At 44.0% G+C, this 21,858-nt stretch overlaps 1 protein-coding gene, 1 long non-coding RNA gene and 1 pseudogene across 3 annotated transcripts in view; 2 read left to right on the top strand and 1 right to left on the bottom strand.

The window, feature by feature from the left end:
- Positions 1-20,927, bottom strand: part of LOC114616767 — a 39,673-nt gene extending 18,746 nt beyond the window's left edge. For both annotated transcript variants that reach the window (XR_003710684.1, XR_003710685.1), the window contains exons 1-3: positions 20,818-20,927; positions 20,573-20,666; positions 8,320-8,379 (exon numbers count right to left, since the gene is read on the bottom strand). This is a non-coding gene — a long non-coding RNA (uncharacterized LOC114616767). The remainder of the gene's footprint in view (positions 1-8,319; positions 8,380-20,572; positions 20,667-20,817) is intronic.
- Positions 19,379-20,102, top strand: LOC114616766 (annotated as a pseudogene).
- Positions 20,928-21,517: 590 nt separating the features above from the next.
- The window catches only part of Zbtb14 (zinc finger and BTB domain containing 14), a 7,709-nt gene continuing 7,368 nt past the window's right edge, over positions 21,518-21,858 (top strand). The window contains exon 1 of the mRNA XM_028762213.1: positions 21,518-21,603. The gene's annotated coding sequence lies outside the window, so the exon portion shown is untranslated. The remainder of the gene's footprint in view (positions 21,604-21,858) is intronic.

Genomic DNA, 21,858 nt, shown 5'->3' with positions numbered 1-21,858 from the left:
ATGTGCAAGCCAGTGAGGGTTTTGAGTGTCCTCTCTCATTCTCTGTCTTGTTCTAGTCAGGGTCTCTCTGACCTTGTCACTCACATTTTCCATTCACCTGCATCTGCCCTACCTAAGGCTGGGATTACAGGTATGTGTGAGACCACAACTGACTTGTTCTGTGGGTCCTAGGATCTGAACTCAGCTTCTCATGCTTGCACAGTGAGTGCTCTGACCAACTGAGCCATCGCTCCAACCCTCATCTTTTTTTAAAAAAAAAAAATATGGGCTAGCTTCCTCTACTATGTACACTCCAAGAACACTAATATTTTACTAATAAAATGGATAGCTGGCTAACCCAGCTATGTTATGAAATTGGGTATGCAGTATAACCTATATTTCAGTTGTATCACTTATAATGAATATTTTTACATAATTGAGACACACAAGGTATCTGAAACAGTGCTAGCCTTTGCTTCAGGATTTCTCCAAAGAACCCAAAGCCTGAGAAACTAGAGGACCAGAGGTTATTTCCCATGATACTCTACTGCTAAGGAGCCGAGTCCTGGCTTCTCACATCTGCAGGTATCTATCTTTACATCTATAAAATGAGACTGAAGACCACATGGAAGCTGTCTTAGTTAGGGTTTTACTGCTGTGAACAGGCATCATGACCAAGGCAAGTCTTATAAATAATAACATTTAACTGGGGCTGGCTTACAGGTTCAGAGGTTCAGTCCATTATCATCAAGGCAAGAACATGGCAGCATCCAGACAGGCATGATGCAGGAGGAGCTGAGAGTTCTACATCTTCATCTAAAGGCTGCTAGCAGAATACTGGCTTCCAGGCAGCTAAGATAAGGATATTAGAGCCCATACCCACAAGGCCATACCTACTTCAATAAGGCCACACCTCCCAACAGTGTCACTCCCTGGGTCAAGCCTATACAAACGATCACAGATGGCTCCAGATTTCAAATCCCACAACAATCTGGCCTTTCATTTCTTTCTTTCCAAGCCGTAGATGTATGAAAGTATTGCAACGATCAAGTTAGACAATGAATGTGTGACCTCCCCTCCCCCATGAATGCAGAGCAAACATGATGCTTGTCTGGGCCATTGCTGAGGGCCTGTTCAGTACTGGATCTACTATGAAAGGCTTGACTGTTACACTCCAGATACAATGTATCCAATTGCACTGACTGTATAAAATGAAATGGACATCAAAGAAAATGGAGGCGACCACAGAACTGTTCAAACAGGATAAAGTTTGTACCGAGTGGTGGTTGTTTCCAGTCACGCACATTTCTCCCTCTTACGCACATTTCTCCCTCTTACGCGGTTTCTTCCTTTACTCACTAAGCAATACACAGATTCCTTGGACTGAAAGCATCCTTCCATTTGCTATCTCTGTAGGTGGATACATTCCCACCTATGTTAAAAACTGGAATTTTCATTTGCTTTCATTTATTTTAGGAATAGGCTTGACCTACCAGTGCATTTGCCTTGAGATAGTGAGGATAGCCAAGGGTGGGAATATTTCAATAGACTTTTTGCTGGCTAGTTTTATGTCAACTTCACACAAGCTGAAGTCATCTGAGAAAAGGGAACTTCTATTGTAAAGATGCCTTCATGAGAGCAGCCTGTAGGGCATTTTCTTAATTAGTGATTGATGGAGGAAGGCCCACCACATCGTGGTGGCCCTTGCTTCTATAAGAAAAAAATCTGAGCAAGAAATGAGGAGCGAGCCAGTAAGCAGCACTCCTCCATGGCCTCTGCATCAGCTCCTGCCTCCAGGAGTTTGAGTTTCTGTCCTGACTTCCTTCTATAATGAACAGAAGTGATAACGGAAATGTAAGCCAAATAAACCCTTTCATCCACAACTTACATTTGGTCACGGTATTTCATTGCAGCAGTAGGTACCCTAACTAAGACAGAGTCCTACAATCTATCACAATCTGCAAGTCTTAGAGATGCATGCCTAATTCATGGTTTGTAGAAAACTAAGTTGGCCCACGGCAGTTGACATGTTGGTTATAAGGACTTTCTCTACCTTGTTATCATTTTTCTAAATATATAATAGGTATATTTGCTTTGAAAAATGCAGCAGAGTCAACAGGGCATGAGGTCACACTCCTGCCATTACAGCACTTGGAAGACAAAAGCCAGATCAAGAGTTCAAGGCTATCCTAGCTGATAAACTAGTTTGAAGCTAGCCTGTACTACTTGAGCTTTTACTTAAAAAAACATAAAACACACCCCTCGATACACACACACACACACACACACACACACACACAGAGAGAGAGAGAGAGAGAGAGAGAGAGAGAGAGAGAGACAGAGGAGACAGAGACAGAGAGACAGACAGACAGAGAGAGGGGGGAATTTATTAAAGTGGCTTACAGGCTGTGGTCCAGCTAGTCCAATGCGCCTGTCTACTAATGAAAAGTCCAAGAATCCCGTAGTTGTCGGTCCATGAGGCTGCATTTCTCAGTTGTTCTTGAGTATACACCAGAATCCCAAAGAGGGTGGCTCTAATGCCAGTGGTGGAATAAACTCGCCAGTGAAAGTGAAAGCAACCAGGCAAAGAGCAGACACTTTCTTCTTCCACACCCTTTATATAGTCTGCCACAAGAAGAAGTGGTCCAGATATAAGGTGAACCTTTCCTCCCCCAGAAGATCAAGATAAAAGAAGGTCTTCCTGCTTCAAATGATTTAATTAAGGAAAAACCCATCACATGTGTACCCAGCCACCTAAGTTTTAGTTAATTCCAGACGTAGTCCAGTTGACAACCAAGAATAACCATCACAGTGTGGAAGTATTCGACATTATCTCTGTAAACTTTCTATGAATCATAGTCCTAGATGAAATGGTTAGAAGCACATAGAGAGCTGAGGTAAGAGGATCATGTGATCAAGAACAGCCTGCGATGCAAAGGGAGGCCCTATCTCAGAGAACATCTCTCTTACTGTTGGAGAATGATGCTTTTGTGATGCATCATCTTAAAGGTTGGCTCACAGGCCGGGGATTACTTCCAGGGTCAAACAGGAGTAAACATCTCTCTCTTGGAATTATCCAACTTTTTTAATATTTCTACAAATTTTCACTTGAATATATCCCATACATATTTATTTTAGTTATATATTTCTTTACATTGGATGAAATTTTATTAAATGATTGTTTAGGTTGTATCCTAGGTATTCTGTACTTTTTGGCTAATATTCACTCATTAGTGTGTACACATCACGCATGTCCTTTTGGGTCTGGGTTACCTCACTCAGGATGATACTTTCTAGTTTCGTCCATTTGTCTATGAAACTCATGATGTACTCATTCTTAATAGCAGGACAATATTTCATTGCGTAAATCAATCACATTTTCTGTATCCATTCTTCATTTGAGGGACATCTGGGTTGTTTCTAGCTTCTAGCTATTACAAATAAGGCTCATGTGGAACCTTACAAATAAAGCTTAGTGGAGCTCATGTCCCTGTGGCATGGTGGGACATCTTTTGGATGCCCAAGAGTGGTATAGCAGGATCTTCAGGTAGCTAGATCTATTTCCAATTTTCTGAGGAACCGTCAGATTGATTTCCAAATTGGTATAGGGTGGAATATCAGGGTCACTTTTTGATTTTCATTTCCTGAATGACTAAGGACTTTGAACATTTCTTTAAGTGCTTTTTTGCCATTGTGATTCCTCTGTTGTGAATTCTCTTTTGCGAACCCATTTTTAAATTGGATTATTTGGTTTTTTGGAGGTTAGCTTCTTGCATTCTTTATGTATTTTGGATACTAGCCCTTGATCGGATGTGAGGTTAGTGAAGATTTTTTTTCCCAGTCTGTAGGTTGTGGATTTACCCGATTGATTCAACCCACAGAATTTAAGAAGTTTAACAAGCAGAAAGGCCCAAGTGAGGATGCTTCATTCCCACTTAGAAAGGGGAAGAAAATAATCTCAGGAAGCAGAGGGAGGGAGGGACCTGGATGGGAGAAGGGAGGGGAAGGGGAAAGGGAGAATGGGGTCAGATATGGGGGAGGACAGGAGAGAAGCCTAGAGGGGCAGCAGAATGAATGGAAATATGCAGCCTGGGGTAGGGGGAGTGGGGGTATTATCTAGAAAGTGCCAGAGACCTGGGAGACTCAGGACTCAGTGAGAGTGACCTTAGATGAAATGCCCAACTGTGGGGAGAAGGAACTCAAAGAGTTCAACTCCAGTAGACAGACAGGGCCTCAAATGGAGGGACAGTCAAAAATTTTGACCCAGAATTGTTCCTGTCTAAAAGAACTGCAGGTACAAAAATGGAGAAGAGACTGAGGGAAAGGTGGTCCCGTGACTGACCCAACTTGAGATCTATCTCATGCGGAGATACCAAGGCCTGACACTGTTACTGATGCTATGATGTGCTACAGACAGAAGCCTAGCATGGCTGCCCTCTGAGACTGAGACAGAAGCAGACACTTACACCCAACCATTGGACTGAAGTCAGGGTCCCCTATGGTTGAATTAGGGGAAGGATTGAAGAAGCTAAAGGGGATGGTGACCTCCAAGGAAGACCAGCAGTCTGAACTAACCCAGACCCCTGGAAGCTCTCAGACACTGAGTCATCAACGAGGCAGCATGCACAGGCTGATAAGAGGCTCCTGACACATATAAAGCAGAGGACTGTCTGGTCTGGCCTTAGAGAGAGAAGATACACCTCATACTCCAGAGACTTGAGGCCACAGGGAGGGATGAGGCCTGGTGGTGGTGGGGAACATTCTCTCAGAGACAGAGAGGAGAAGAATGGGATGAGGAACTGTGGGAGGGTAGACTGGGAGGGGGAAAATGGCTGGATTGTAAATAAAATATAATAATAATAATAACAACAACAACAACAATAATAAATGCTTCTCTGGATTACAGAACAAGCTGTTCCATAAATCTCTTCAGAAAGCCACTTTCCTCTAAGCTCATGAGGTAGAGGAGAAGCTGGTGACATCATCCAACCACTTCTCCACTTATTCAAATGTTTTAACTACTGACTCTGAAATGATGTGTACCTCTTTACTAATTCTGTTATATTCTCATTAAATTGTTTCTTGTTTAGCTGCAGGGAGTAAAACCTTAAAGTCATTAATAACACAAAAAAAAAGAAATGTGGGAAAATATTTTAGCTTATTCCCCAATTATAAAGACAGTTGTGTGATTTTTAGGGTCATCTGCCACCTCTCATGGTTGAATCCGGTAACAGCTCATAAATTAATTTGCTTTTATTGATTATTAGCCTGCTCATCCTAATGTAAAACTGGAACTTAGATCCAATATGAAAGCTAAAGTTTTGCAGAAAAATCTAATTCTCAGATAAGTTTTGAGGAGCATAATGTATCTTCTACTTCTCTAAGACAACTTAATCAACAGTTACTTATGTCACGGAAGGTAAGAAATGGCTCATTTCTAGGTAGCCTTCGAGCTGATTGAAGAGCAAGGACAGTTTGCCATGAAGACACGGTCTTACTTGAAACAAACGAGGAATTCCACTGAGTTGTTTTACAAGTTTCACATCAATCAGTCCCACAGAGCACAGCATCACCTTAGCTATGTCAGCACTTAAAATCTAAAGATCGAAAGATCTGTCTCCGTCCTAGAAACCAACCTACATCTACAATCCATCTTCTCCTGTAACCCTCTTTAGTTAAAAATGTATTAGATTTATTTATTTTATATATGAGCGTTTTGCCTGCGTGTATGTATGTGTACCACATGTAATTACTGTTCAAGAGAGTCAGAAGAGGGCCTTAGATACCCTGCAACTGGAGTTACAGATGGTTGTGAACCTCCTTGCAGGTGCTGGCAATCAAGCCTGGATCCTGTGGAAAACAAATGCTCTTAAGCCTGGAGCCACTTCTCCAGCCCCTCTGTAAAACCTCTTAACATCTGTGACAGTGACTCTATATTCTCTCTGAATCACTTGGTGTGGTGGTTTGAATATGCATGGCCCAGAGTGTGGCAATATTAGAACATGTGGCCTCATTGGAGGAAGTGTGTCACTGTGGGGAAGGACTTTGACACCCTTCTCCTAGCTGCCTGAAGAATCAATCAGTCTTCTCTTGTTTGCCTTCAGAACAAGATGTAGAACTCTCAGCTCCTCCTGCACCATGTCTGCCTGGATGCTGCCATGCCCCTGCCTTGATAATAATGGACTGAACCTCTGAACCTGTAAGTCAGCCCCAATTAACTATTGTCCCTTATAAGAGTTGTCTTGGTCATGGTGTCTGTTCACAGCAATGAAACCCTAACCAAGACACCTGGATAGCCCTGGGATTTCCTAATGCAAGCAATATCCCAGTGTAATTCACTAGGACCTCAGAGAGCAGCATGCCAGGTCCAAGATGATCCGGGATGGCTAGCACCACCATCTCAGGTGATTGTAGTATGCAGTTAATGTTGAGAATGACTGTACTCAGGGCTTACTTATACTTAGATACTCCCTGGAGGATTCACTCTTGTTGGAAGCTTCTAGAGCCATGACTGTCGGGGTCTAGCCTCGACACAGGATTGGAGTTCTCAACTGGAAGCAGGATATCTGGTAGGCACACAATAAATATACACAGACTACTTTTGGGGTACAAGCTGACAGGTAATTTTTCAAGGCTTAAAGTTTCTCTCTCTTCTCTCTCACTCTCTGCTTTCTTTCTCTCTCGCTCATTCGCTCGCAGCTTGAGGCTGCATGCACTCTGCATTCTCCTGCGCACTCTACTTTTCTCCTGTGCTCTTTTCTTTTCTTGAACTCCCACACTCCCACACAGCTCTGTGCGTTCCCCTCTCACTCTCACACACACTCTTCACACGCATCTCACATACACTTCATACACACCACACGCACTCTCCTTTCATTCACACATACACTCTCTCCATACACACCTCACATTCTCTCTTCACTCACTGTGCACATGCTCTTCTCATGCTCTCTCCACTCGTCCTCTCATTCTCTCTCTCTCTCTCTCTCTCTCACTCTCTCTCTCTCTCTCCACATTCACCTCACATGCTTCTTCGCCTTTCTCTTGCCCAGTCTTTTATTGATACTCCAAAATCAGGTAGAAAAAAAGTACATTGTATAATCATTGCCAAATCAAATTCAAAAGAATAACTACGTCCCACAAAGAATTAAGAATTACAATTGTTCCCCCAAAGTTTCAAGCTTCCCTATCCCCGGGCCTGAAACCAAAATAATAATAATTGCAAACTAATCATTATTTAAACTTTAACTTTTAACTTATCATACTTCAGAGCTCAGAGCTCCGAGGTCAGCTACTTGCATTTTCCTGTGAAGCTCTAATGATAAATGACATGGGCAAAGCTGCCAGGTAGTGACCAGAAAGAATCAAATTAACCCTTAACTCAATAGTTCCACTAGCTTTCTACTTCTGTGCATTGCACAACAGTGACTCTCCTAAGACTCCCAGTGTTTTGACCTAATTTTACTAGTATAAGATTTTATGTATTCTATACTTCCTTATCTAGGAACCACTCTTATATGTTATGCAAAACTTCTTTCATAACTTCAATAGATTTTTCCTTTATTGGGGTCCCAGTGTTGACTCTATTTCATTTCCTAGTAATTTCTTCAAACTTTCTTTGCAAGTCAAGCATTAATCTGGAACTACCATTGTGCAGTTATTGTATTGTTTCCAAGATGAGAACACACAGCATGCACCTGGGCCATTAGGACTGTGCTGTGCTGTGCTGTGCCCTATGCCTCAATTTTTAACTGTTTAAGAATCATTATATCAAGGAACATCTAGCTTCACAGAATTCACCAGAGCAGAAGGAGAAAGAAGTAAGAAAGTCAGATATAATAGAATAATTATGCACACCAAGGCCAACTGAAAAACAGTCACGCACAAATGAAATCTATACAGCCGTTGTCCAGAGCTAAGGTTAGGAGAAATAGGAACAACTATTTTTTTAAAAGAGCTGCCGCAGGCTACTGAGATGTCTCTATCCCAGCCTACTGCAGGCAGTCCCTTATTTCAGATGGTAGGTCCCCTGGAGAGATGTGTCTCCTGCTTCTCAGAGTCCCAGACACCATCCTTTTTACAAGGAGCTGCCACAGGCTTCTGAGATGTCTTCATCTCGGCCTACTGCAGGCAGTCCTTGTCATTGTATGCTGTCCTCAGCACATGACTAGGGTACTCCCTTGACTAGGAGCAGTGTGGTAGCTATTCTTGGTTGACAACTTGACTACATCTAGAATTAACATCCAAAAATAGAAGTCATATCTGTGAGGAGGAGTTTGCTTAATTTGAAGTAGGTAGACCCATTTCTAACCCAGACCTTTGCTGTAGGAAGACACATACCTTTAACGTGGATCTTGAAGCAGGAAGATCTTTCATCTGGGCCACATCTCTGCTGGAAGCCTGTATAAGGATATGAAAGAAAGCTTTTGCTCTTTGCTGCTTGCCCTCACCTTGCTAGCAAGCCCATTCTTTCACTGACATAATGCCTACTTCTCTCAGATTCCGAAAACCAGCTGAGACTCTGGACTAAGCCAGGAAGTCATTCCAATAAATCCTCTATCTATCTATCTATCTATCTATCTATCTATCTATCTATCCATCCATTTAATCTATCATATATATATAATATAGAGAGAGACTATATATAGGATATATATCATATATATATATATTCATTCTATATATTTTCTGTATATTCTATATATTGTTACTCAAGAGAACCCCGACACAGCTCTCCTGCTCTTTGTAAGCCTTCTCTTTGCCTATCTTTGCTATTTCTCCACACAGAAGATCCATGATTGGTTGCTTGGGGTTTTTCTTCCTAGAAGACTTTACCGAAATCCTCACCTGAATGATCTCCCCAAGCTCCCCCAGGAGTCTGCCACCTGCTCAGGGAAGCTTCCGGGGTAAGCTTCATTTGAAGCCTATTCACCCACACTGTGAACTTTTCTCTTCCTCCCCTGTTTCACTCTGCTGCACAGCATTTATCCTCAGGCAACAATTCACAACGATTTTCCTGGTTTATTGTCTGCCTCCCAGACGGAAGTGTCTGCGTGTTCTGTCCACTGATGTATCTACAATGCCTGGAGTGTCTGGTGGAAAAGAGATGTGGTCAGTCTCTATAGACCACAGGCACCATATACTGGACCCAACCAACTCCAGACTGACTATTCTGGAAGAAAAAGAAAACCTCACTTTGTCCTGACCGCTTACTCGTGTTTCTTGTCACCATATCCTAGACTGTGTAATAAGTATTTGTTACAGGATATTTGAACCTGTTTCTAGTTAGGGTGTGGCTCAGCCCTTAGCACACACCTCTAGTCCTAAACAATGAAGGTAAAGTTAGTTTGCAGAAGGAAGCACCCATGTTTGAAACTGATGTCTGATTGAGTGGCAGAAAATGTGATGAATCGGAGAAAGATTTGACAGAACACTCATGGGAAAAGAGAGGAAAGGGAAGGTACGTAAGGGAGAGGCAGACAGCACAGGAGGAGGAGAGTGCAGGACAGAAATACAGGAGAGTTCAGGGAGAGCAGTGCAGCAGAGAGGAAGAGAGGAGCAGCACTGAGAGGAAGAAGGGGGCAGTTTTAGTGAGTGTGTGCTCTTCATTTTATTTTTTGATAATTTATTTATTTACATCCCAAATGCTGCCCCATCTCCCAGTCTCTGGGAGAGTTTTGCAAAGACAGATTGAAGAGAGAAGAAACTGGACACAGGTTAAGATGAACTAAGCCAGAACAGCTGAGCTGAATCAGCCAGCTAGAGTTCAGAAAGAACAAGAAATAGTGATTTTATTCAGCAGTAAGTCTCAGAGGACGAAAACATTCTCAGCCTAGATTAGATTATACGGAGGTTAGAAGCTTCTGGGACAAGGCTTAGGTTAGCAGACAGAGGCAGTAAGCCTCCCAGACAACAATCACAACGGAGAATAAAGTTACTTTGACAAGTACTAACATTCTGTTGGGTACTGTTAAGTCATCCAGGTTTAAAATATATAGGAATAGACATGTGCAGGTTATATATAAGTTCTATACCATTTCATATAAGGAACATGAGAACATCTGCAAGACAGTCTAGAACAAATCTATGTATATCGAGAAGCAAGTATTTCCATGCATTGACTTAATTCGGCCTCGAGGAAGGGGCTAGCTTTCTTCTGATTGTACAAACCAGATCATGAGCCACGCACGAAGCAGCCTGCTCCTAGAATGTTGGTTGATATACACTGGTCCACGGTTCAAGTTCAACACCCAAAGACCAGGTAGGGAGTCACCACTTGCTGTAAGCTGTTTTTCTTCAATGTCTTACCTGAACATTTATACACAAACCTTGTGAACGGACACTGAGATTTGATGTCGATAAGAAACTAAATACTGTGACATTAATGGGCTAGTTCAATGGCCTTTTCACCAGCTGTGACAGGTTTATTTAGGTAGTATAAACCTAAATATATGTGAAACATACAACCTAAAAGTCAAGGGGTCCAACAATGTACCCCAGGGTTGAAAAGGACAAAGTTGTATATGGAGTTGAGGAGTATGACTCAATCACAAAAGCAAGTTAATAAAATCTTTATTTCAATTATTTATTAATTATATTGACATTGTGGTGTTTATGGCTGAGAAAACAGTGTGGCTTTTTTGATATCCAAAAGAGAAAAATAATTGCTCACCTGCAGTAAATGCTGATGCATTCAGCCATTTAAAATTAGTTAAGCAATATTTGGCAGAATGATGAGTTTGATAAAAGATTAAATTTTATACCACACTGATGAACTAGTTTCAAGTATAAAAGGTAAAATGTACAGTTTACTAAATAGTATAAGTAACATAACACAGAAGTTTTATATCACATGCCTAAATGTGTGATATGATAGGCCAATTTCTAAACATCAGTCATACAATAATAACAAACATTTGGGGGCACAGAAGATTAATTTGATGTAGGTAGAGTTCAGTAGGTGCTTTGATTTGACATTTATAATAGATATAACTTGAATTCCACTTTCAAAGTGAAAAACTGTCAGTCCTGTAGAGCGTCACAGTCCAAACGACCTGAGTGGTTGCTTGGACACTGTCCCAGACCACAAGGGTAATTGTACTATATGCGCCATCCAGCAGACTGTGTGAAGCGCTCCTTCACACAGTGTCCACAATGAAGGAGAAATTCAATTCAGCTTCAAAACCTGCTTCTCCAAGGGAATATAACATGTGGGATATTAACACAAGATATTAACACATTTCCCTTTCTTAGATGAAATATTCCTTGATCAATGACAAAAATTCAAATCTTTGGGTCTGTCCTCTGAAAAAGAGAAAACTCTGAAGTGCAGCTCCGTGCTCCCCTGTGGAGTCATGTGGTGAGCTTTGCAAGCGAAAGAGAGGAAGAAGAGCAACAAAAATCATTCCAAGGTTTCACAAAGGTGTGACTATAGGAAGCGTCTCTGGTAATAGGGATGGATGGAACTTGGTGAAAGGGTACCACGTCCTTCTGTATGGAATTTAAAATGATGCTAAGTACTCCAGTGATGCAAATCACAGAACTTAGAATTTAGAAGATGCCTATGTAAGTACCAAAAGCTGCAAAGGTGAGCTTAGAAGTGAGCGATGAAAGGGTTAACCCTTGACAACCAGATATAATAGCAATCTGAAGTACTGGAATGCATGGGGAGCTGGGTATGAGCCATGGGTTAGATGACGGCATCTCCTCCGCATCAGATACTTGCCTTTGTTCACGGTGGTGCAGTAACGTAGGATATTGTCCCCTTTTTAAAAAGGAAACACACGTCGGGATGTTTAGAGGAAAATAACGTATCTGTGATGTTCTCTTACAAACTGGGTCAGAACAAATGTGTACGTATGTATGGAGAGGAAAAGGAGAGAGATTAATTGGGCCAACGGTGGGAAGTTGTTAGCAGTAAATACAAATGAAAGTTAAAATATATGTACAAACTTTTTATGATATCCTTGAAAATTGTAAGGTAGAATTGTATAACATTAGGAGGTATCAATAAAAAGGTAATGAATATATTACCATATAGTTGAAAAATAATATTTCGTTAAATCGTAGTGAAGTGGGAACTTAGGGTTTCTTTGGAAAGTCGGTTGTGTCGTACGGTGTTTTGCTGGGGCAGACCCATGAAGGAGTGTTTTCCTGTAGTAGACACAGGTGAAAGGATGTTTTACTAAAACAGACAGATGAAATGACGCTTGATGTTAGGAAGGACCCAACAGTCGGTGGACAACACTGGATGACACTGGATGGTATTCTTAATGGTCATCGTTTGTTGTGACTTCATAGAAAGAAATGCACCAAAAAATTTCTGGTGGTGTTCTTGTGGCATCTTGCTACTTCCATGGACTCAGGCCGATCGGCAGAATGATGTCAGCTGATACACATGCAGTTTTGCTATGACAGACTCATGTGGTGCTTTGCTGAGGCAAGACCTGTGGGAGGACATGTGATGTTTGGAGGGAGTATAAACAGGACTCAACAGACAGTGACAGCAGACTTCCATAGCTGGCTGGGCAACACTTAGCTGGCCTCCAGTCTTTGCTGATCTTCACTTCATTGAGAGAGGCATGGCAAAGAACTTCTCCAGGTGTCCTAGCTGGTCCTGGTCACACCCGATGACTTATGTTGATTCAGCTGTTTCTGCTGGGTTGTGCCACCACTGCTGATTCGTGTTTGCTCTCCTGGCACTACTGAACTGGACTGCTGGCATGTATCCTGAAAACACAGATTGGATTTGCTCCAAAGAACTAGTTCTAAATAGGTCCACTTCCCCCATATCCTAATCACCTTTCTTTTCTGCTACCTTTAATGGATAGTGGGCTAGAAAGGAGGTTATAGCATTTATGAATCCTTATTAAAAGTAGGTTTTGAAAAATATAAGCCAACATCACACTTAGATTAATCACTTTTTTTTTTTGGTTTAAGACAGGGTTTCTTTGTGTAGCCCTGGCTGTCCTGGAACTCACTCTGTAGACCAGGCTGGCCTCGAACTCAGAAATCCACCTGCCTCTGCCTCCCCAGTGCTGGGATTAAAGGCATATACCACCACTGCCTGGTGATTAATCACATTAAATAATATAAATTAAAAGGAAGTACCAGTGGTATATAGGAAGTCTATAGAGCCAAATGTAAACAGAATTACATAGAGAAATACACTATAAAAGGAAAACTCCTTATGAGGATATTTATAACTCTTAAAATAGAAGTATGGAGCCAATGAGATGCCTCGGCACTACATGCACCTGCTATAAAGCCAGATGACCTGAGTTCATAAGGCACTCATATGGTGGAAAGAGAGAATTGCCTCCACATGATGCCAAGGAAATGATGCACCCATTCCTATCCTCACCCCCACCAATATATACACACAATAAAATTAAGTTACAAATGAACAAACAAATAAGTTAATCAGATGCATCAGGAAACATGACAATTAATCATCAACCCAGGAATTCATTGGCTATTCCTTTTCTTTTGGTTATCCTGACCCTTGGTTCTCCTTGCAGATGTAGCTGTAAAGTTGTGATGTCCCGGTTTCTAGAGGACAGGAAAAAGAGGTCATAAAGAGGAAGGAGCCCTTAACTCACTTTTGAGCTGTAGATATACAGATCTTGTTCTAGCAAGCACGCAAAAGCCTTGAAGATGTGAACTCACAGATCAATCCCCAGGCCAACACTTGGAACACAGCAAGACAGATCCAACTCTCACCTCAACGTTCTGACCTACAGCACACAGTTGGCTTGTGACAATGGGTGTGTGATGGTTTGTATATGCTTGGCCTAGGGAGTGGCACAATTAGAAGGTGTGGTCCTACTCTTTAGTGTGGCCTTTTGGAGTAGGCGTGGCACTGTGTTGGGGGAACTTTAAGACCCTCTATCCTAGCTACCTGGAAGTCAGTATTCTGCTAGCAACCTTCAAATAAAGATGTAGAACTCTCAGCTCCTCCTGTACCATGCCTGCCTGGATGCTGCCATGTTCCTGCCTTGATGATAATGGACTAAATCTCTGAACCTGTAAGTCAGCCCCAATAAATGTTGTCCTTATAAGAGTTGCCTAGGTCATGGTGTCTGTTCACAGCAGTAAAACCCTAACTGAGATAGGGTGGTATAACTTAAGTGATTTTCTACTGAAGTAAAAATGTAAATATAGCCCATGGGACTTTAGAAAAGACACAGAAGCTGGCTACATGAAATGAAAACGATCCAAAACATAATCATAGGGCAACATTATGGTGACAGTTGGAATTAAAAGACAAAAAAATCTTCAAGGCAACTGTTAAAGTTTCTAACAAGCTGCAGTGAAGACCCTGGAAGATGTACTATGGAACATCCCTAGAAAGGTTGCAAGAGACGAGTAGAGCCAGTCCAAGGAAGAGGTCATGTGGTCTACAAACACTCTGTCAGGAAAACAAGCTCATATCATGACATCAGGTGCCCATATACAGGACACAAACCTACAAGACTTGATGTTTTTCAGGCTATGCTTCAGTCTTGCTTTGAATGTGAACCCTCCTTACAGTTCTCCTAGTCTTCACTTTTTGAATGGAAATGTGTACTTGATACCAATGTACCTTGGAATATATAATTTGTTTATGACTTTACAGAGGCTTGTGGCTATGAGTTTTCTCTGGCTCTCAAAGAAGAGTTTCAGCCTTGCCTTCTAAACAATTCCTAGAATTGTTATGACTATAGGACTTTTAGAGATTGGCTACTTACATTTTGCACAGCAAGGAGGACATTAGCCTTTTGAGACTCAACACAGAATGCTGTGTATGGTGTATTAGTCAGGGTTCTCTAGAGTCACAGGTATGGACTTATGGAATGTCTCTCTATATTGAGGAAATTTACTATGATGACTTACAATGTTTAGTCTAACTCCCCAACAATGGTCAGCTGTGAATGGAAAGTCCAAGAATCTAGTAGTTGCTCAGTCCCAGGAGGCTAGTTGCTTCAGCTGGTCTTCTGTAGAAGTAGATTCCAACAGTAAGTTACAAGGGACATATGGCTGGGATATAAGTTACAATAGCAAAACAAAAAACAAAACAAAAAAACAGAAAAAAGAAACACTTGTTTAGGGCAGTGGTGGTGCACGCCTTCAATCCCAGCACTTGGGAGGCAGAGGCAGGTGGATTTCTGAGTTGGAAGCCAGCCTGGTCTACAGAGTGAGTTCCAGGACAGCCAGGACTACACAGAGAAACACTGTCTTAAAAAACTAAATAACAATAAATAATAATAATAATAATAATAAAAGTTACAATAGCTGGCAAGTAAATGCAACAAGTGAAGAAGAACAAATCTTCCTTCTTCCAATGTCCTGTGTAGGTCTCCAGCAAGACTTGTGGCCCACATTGAAGGTATGTACTACCACGTCTGGATCTGGGACTGTTTTGTCCCAAACTGACCTTGAACTCAGAGATCTCCTTGCCTTAGTCTCTTGGGATTAAAGTTGTGTTCTACCTTGCCTGAGCCTAGGCTTTTTATGGCCACTATGCCTCAAGATCTCCATGCCAAGATCCATGTCAGAAACTTGTGTCTTACAGCCTCAAGATCTGGATCACAGGCTCCAATTCTGGATTATAGTTCATTCCAGATATGGTCAACTTGACAACCAGGAATAGCCATTACATATGTTTTGAATTATATAGTCTGTCCCTTACAAGTTTTTATAGTGGAGGCTGGATCCCAGCTTGTGGGGGTTACTTGGAGAGCATCTTTGGGGGCTATATCTTGTCCATTGACCCATCTCCCCTTTTGTTGCTTCCTGTACATCATGAGGTAAGTTGTCTTCTTAGTGCCTGTTCCTATCATTGTGTTTTCTGCTGCACCATGGTGGAGAAGCAACCATGCTGCTTCTCACACAGCCTGTGGTCTTAAGTTCCGGAAACTGAGAGCTGGAGAAAAACTCTGTTCTCTCATGTTATTTGATTAGGTATTCCGTCACCTGATCAAAGTGATGAAAGGTCTGGCCATTCAAACTTTCTATTAAAGTAACTGAAATTTTTTCTCTAATCGCCATCAATGCAGAGATTACAGAATGGCTCAAAGTTACGTTTGATATAATTATTTCTTAGGATGTTTTGTAAGAAGATTAAATCTAATAACGTGCCTCCAGTTTACTCCAGTTTACGTACAGCAAGTATCTTCATTCTTAGCAAAACCACTAACATGCTTCATTAATACAGCAATGGTGTTCTGATCTGTTGTAAATATATTATCTATTTAGCTAATTCATATAAAAGACACAAAATCCTGGTATTTTATTTACCTGCTCAGAGCCAAGATTGGGCAGATTGTGAGCTATTCTAATATATCTCAGACATATGTCCGTTGTTCCTTGCCGATTTGAGTCTTGCTGGCTTATTTATGTTCCATCATCTTGTCCTCAGGGTCTACTTCTCATGGCCATGTGCTCATGGTCCAGCTCCTCTCATGGCAGCCTCTTCCTCCCTCTCTTGTGGGCTAAGCAACTTCTGGATTCTCAGACTTTGGTTCAGAGCCAACCACTGTTGTATCAGCTGAACTGTGGCCTGTAAACCATTCTAATAACCCCATTCTTATATAGAGATTCATCATGTAAGTCGTTACTGTAGAGAAACCTAGTACACTGGTGTCTGAAATTTTGTTTCTCCTCTTCCTTCTGCTAGCCCCCTGTCCTCCTACAGCTCTTGAATGTAAAATGAAGCTTTTACCAATTTCCCATCTGAATCTAGTTCCCCAGTTCCTTTTTCATGGTAGTGTATGCTTTTAAACCCTTGCTGGGAGGTTTGTTGAGTGTAAACATCTTTTTCTTTTCTTTTTTTTTTTTTTTGGTTTTTCAAGACAGGGTTTCTCTGTGTAGCCCTGGCTGTCCTGGCACTCACTCTGTAGACCAGGCTGGCCTCAAATTCAGAAATCCATCTGCCTCTGCCTCCCAAGTGCTGGGATTAAAGTTGTGCACCACCACCGCCTGGTGAGTGTGTACATCTTTATCTCTGTTGTTGGCTCACTTTGCTCTTCACCATATCCAGGGTTCTCAGGGCAGGAAGATGGAAGGGCACTTATGGCACTAGGGGAGACATTTTTCCTTTTCTTGTGCTGTTGCCTACCTGGAGTTGGCTAGGTTCAGTTTATTTGCAATGGGTCTCATCCTCTAAGACACTTGTGATTTGAGGCAGGAGAGGAAGCAGTAACCTGAGGGCTCGTTTAAACGCAGATGACCAAGGGTGTGAGGAACAGAATACAAGCTACTCAAAGTCACTACTTACAAATTGTCCAATCTCTATTATTTGTATCTGTTGCTAAAACCAACAGTAGGCCCCATGGTCAATGTGATGGAGATAGCAACACCACTCACCCTTAAAACCCCCAAATAGCAGGACACCTTCCAGCTGTCTATCTAAGCCCTGGTATCCCACATGCCATACTGTTATGTCCTACGGTCCAGCCTCATGATTCTCAGAAACAGGTTTTCTTTCAGAGGCTGTGAGCATGCTATGAGGAAAACAGCATGCTCTGAGTGACCCCAGCAGTTGTCTTCCACAGTAGCCACTGTTAGTAGAAAAGGAAGAACATGTCCATGGAGGGCCTTGATCCCTATTAACCGCACACTGTGCCCTTTATTACTGAACTCTGGGTTGATTCTTCTTGTCAACTGCTGTCTTCTATAAGCCTCATAGGTGCTAAGGGTGTGGGACCAGGCAAGGCGTTTCCCATCTCTGTTTTTGTTTGTTTCTGTAAGTCCCAATGATAGGCAAGGACCAGCCAGGCAGAGCATAGGTGCCAGGCACGTGAATTCAAGGAGTGGCTGACACAAAAGTAATAATGCCAGGTACTTCATTGTTCTTATGTTTATGAACTCTGCTAAACTAACTTAATTTCATCAGCCCTGTCAAAATCCAAGGACAGATTCTCTTCCATAGGCAAAACGACCATGTCTACACAGGAGGCAGACAATTAAGTCCAGAAGGAGTGAAGGCCTTCCAGGTGTGGTCCGAGAGCAGCAGCAGGTGGTGACAGTGAAGACTACTGCAAGCTAGCCATGCTCCCGCACGGTGAACTTAAGATGTCACTCTATCACCTCACAACATAACCCCACGAGAGATGGATATTATTAGTCCCCGTAAGCAGAACACAGACAGGACTAACGTGCAAACATGAGCTGCGTAAACAAGAATAAAGCAAACAGGCAGAGTGTCAGGTCTGAGGACCACTTCCTGGAATCCAACACCACCCGTAGTATGTATGTCCTTAACAACAGGGGATTAATATTTGCACTAAAAACTTAGCTGGGTGTTGTGTTGGTCAGTCCTCAGGATTGTCTTGATTTCTTTGTCTCCATTCAAGAAAAGAGAGCGAGGCTTAAAAGGCCGGAGAAATGATTCACGGTTAAAAAGCACTTGCTCCTCTTCCGGAGAACCCGAGGACCAACACCCATGTCAGGTGGCTCACAATGGTCTATAACTCTGGCTCCAGGGGATCCGATGCCTCTGGCTTCCCGGAGTATAAGCACTCATATGCACTACCCCCATACGTGCACATGTGCACATATACACGCATAATGAAATTGTTTTAAAAAATAACAAAAACGAGGCCTGACTCTAGACCAGGTTTATTCTATCTCAAGTCTTTCACCAATCCACCAAAATGCTATTGTGTGCATCAAAAGACATGAATGGGGGCTAAAACTTTGGCTTGGCAATTAACAGCACTTACTGCTCTTGCAGGGGACCCAGGTTTAGTTCCAAGAACTCATGTGGTGAATAACAATCATCCTGCTCCAGTCTCAGGGGATCTGACGCCCTCTTCTGACTGACCTCCACTGCCACCAGGCATACATAAAAATAAAAATTTGAAGACGTGTATATTAAAACACCTTGGGAGACATTAAACCAGTATTGGTTAATATTATAGCTGAGGATGAATAGGGTGTCCTTTAGGAAATTGAGGCGGGCAGTGTGACAAACCTGAGCCATTTCGGCAAGCCTAGTGCAGAGAGGAGGGAGCTGGCCTGATGCTCCGTTCCAAGGAGTGATTTGCAATGCAACAGAGCGAGGAAGGGAACACTTACACTCGAGAAGAACTAATGAACAGCACGTGCCAGAGGTCAAGGTCCAGGTCAAACACAGAAGGACAGCCTCACTGAGCAACCAAGAGTGTCACTTGTACCCACGACCTTTTCAGCAACAGTGAGTTCCTGTGGTGGGTTTCCAGGCAGAACTGAGACAGGCATTCTTAGCTCAAGGAAAACAGGACCCATCCACTGTTTGTGAAACTTTGGTCAAGCTGATATTGTGTGTTAATAGCCTGCATCGAACCTTTATTTATAGCCCTCCCCCAAGTATTAAGGATCTTGAAATTTTAGTGTTGACAACGGCTATTGTCAATTGACAATATTGACAACAGCAATCATGACTGTGGGTAAGAGTAGCAAGGTGCTGCAGCCCATTGACTATAGAACGAGATGTATCCTGCAAGATGGAAGAATCTTCACTGGCACACTTAAGGCTTTTGACAAGCATAGGAATTTGATCCCCTGTGATTGTGATGAGTTCAGGAAGATCAAGCCAAAGAATGCAAAACAGCCAGAACATGAAGAAGGGTTTGGGGTCTGGTCTTGCTATGTGGGAAGAGCCTGATTTCCATGACTGTGGAGGCTGCACCTCCTAAAGAGACTGGTATTGCTCCTGTGCTACTTTGTTGGTGCTGCAGGTGGCCCTGGGATTGGAAAAGCAGCTGGTAGAGGAGTACCAGCAGGTGTGTACCTATTCCCCAAGGACCTGCTGGATTAGCAGGCTCTGTCTGAGGAGTTGGAGGCCCATCCCAGCAGGTCATGACCCCACAGGGAAGAGGCACTGTTGTAGCTGCTGCTGTTGCTGCTACTGCTAGCATTGCAGGAGCCCCAACCCAGTACCCACCAAGATGGGGGAACTCCACTTCACCTGTAGGCAGAGCAACTTCACCTCCAGGCATTATGGCTCCTCCACCTGGTATGAGATCACCCCATGGGCCAACCAATTGGCCTTCCCCCTGCCCGAGGGACACCTATAGGCATGCCCCCTCCAGGAATGAGACCCCCCTACACCAGGAATTAGAGGCCCACCTCCCCCAGGAATGCATCCACCAAGACCCTAAGATACAGTTGATAAATCTCAACCCTTCTCTTTCCCTACAATGCTTCTTGTGAAATTGTGTAGCCTGCCAGCTTTTTGACCCCCCCTTACTGCATTAACTATAGATAATAAATACATTGAACAATTCAAAAAACAAAAGACAAGAAAATTGAGGCGATCATAGTATCCCTTCATGTTTACTTATGCGCCTGGTATAGGCATTCTTTTACATCTTCCCATAAGTCCACCGTCCTGCCCTAATTTCAGATGTTATTCACATGATTTGACACAAGACTGTTAGAAGTGTGACAAAGCAGCAGAAGCAACACTCAGGAGCACGAAAGCTCAATCCAGCTGCCAGTATTGCAGGTTGAACAGAAAATGTGGGAGCTAAAGGGACTTCCCAGGTTGTGTGCCTGAGGGCAGGTTAAGAGGATCAGGAAGTGCCGCACAGAGAACACAGGTTTCAACAGCAGCGGAGCTATAACTTACATGGATGTGCTGACATTACCAGGCTATCAGATCTCTCCATGGGAGTATCAAGTGCAACCTAGTTCTGGAACATGACGGCTAGAGAGGGATGCACCTAGGTAAACGCAAAGGCACCAATTAGTCTGGCAGATCCAGAGCTTTGGGGTTGAGCAGTTTGTCCCGGGTGACTGGAATTTCTCCTTATACTCCAAATCAAAGATGGCATTTCATTTGTTCTGCAAATGCCTGCTCCCCATAAACAATACCTCAGTGGCACGAACCAGGCCATGGGGACCCAGGAATCCTGCCTGGGTATCCGGGCGAGAGTACTGTGGGAGACGCTGCCCCGGGCACCAGTCTAAAAGCCGGAACGAGCTCAGCGCCCGTACCGTGCGCGCCCAGGGGCAGAAATGGCCCAGACACATGCACACGCACGGGAGCGCAGGCTCCCGCGTTCCCGATGCAGTGCCGAAGCTGGGCGCCGGCGGGAGCCCTGGAGTCGGGAGCTCCAGGAGGGGCGGGTGCTCGAGAACTGAGCTCGAGCATTCGCTCCCCTGCGGCCGAAGCCCCGCCCTAACCCCGCCCATCCCTTCTCCCGCGCGCGGGCTCCGCGCGCCCCTTACCGCGCGCGTGCGCGCGCGTGCGCAGGCCAGGGCCCTCCGCGGGCGGCCCCGTAGACCCAAGGAAAGCGTCGACCCGTAAGGTCCCAGATTAACCCTTTCCCTGCTCGCTCACTTAAGAGGCCCAATCCAGTTCCGTGCCTGCGCAAGCGGCGGCGCGCCTTCTCCCCCCGGAGCACGCACCGCGCATGCACGGGGAGGGGGGTGGTGGGGGTGTTCGCGGCAGACTGGCTATTCTGTGCTCGTGCAAGAGGAGGGCTGCTACCACCAGGGACGTGCACGATTTCCCCCCACCCCACCCCCTCCCCAAACTAAAAAAAAAAAAAATCCAAAACACTACCACCCACCGTGCCCCCGCGTCCATCCCGTCCTGGCTTGCGCGCTGCCGAACGCGGGAGCCCACGGCGAGCGTGTAGCTGTGCCAAGCTGCAGGTAAGCGCGGGCCGGGTGCGGAAAGGGCCGGGGCGGGCGCGGGGACGCGGGGGCAGCCGGCGGCGGGCGCGGCGGGGCGGCTGAGAGGAGGCGCGTTCCCGCCAAGCTCGGGCAGCAGCCAGCTGCAGGATGTGGCGGCGCAGCGCGGTGCGAGCGGGATCGGGCGTGGGCCGCGGTTGGGCGTGGGGGCCGGGCGCCCCGGGGGCCGCGCAGGCCAGCGAGCTGGTGGGGAGAGGCCAGGCGGCGGCCCGCGCG

The sequence above is a fragment of the Grammomys surdaster genome, unplaced genomic scaffold (assembly GCF_004785775.1).
Source record: "Grammomys surdaster isolate TR1022 unplaced genomic scaffold, NIH_TR_1.0 132, whole genome shotgun sequence".
Classification (NCBI taxonomy): domain Eukaryota; kingdom Metazoa; phylum Chordata; class Mammalia; order Rodentia; family Muridae; genus Grammomys; species Grammomys surdaster.
This window is presented reverse-complemented; position numbering and strand designations above follow the sequence as displayed.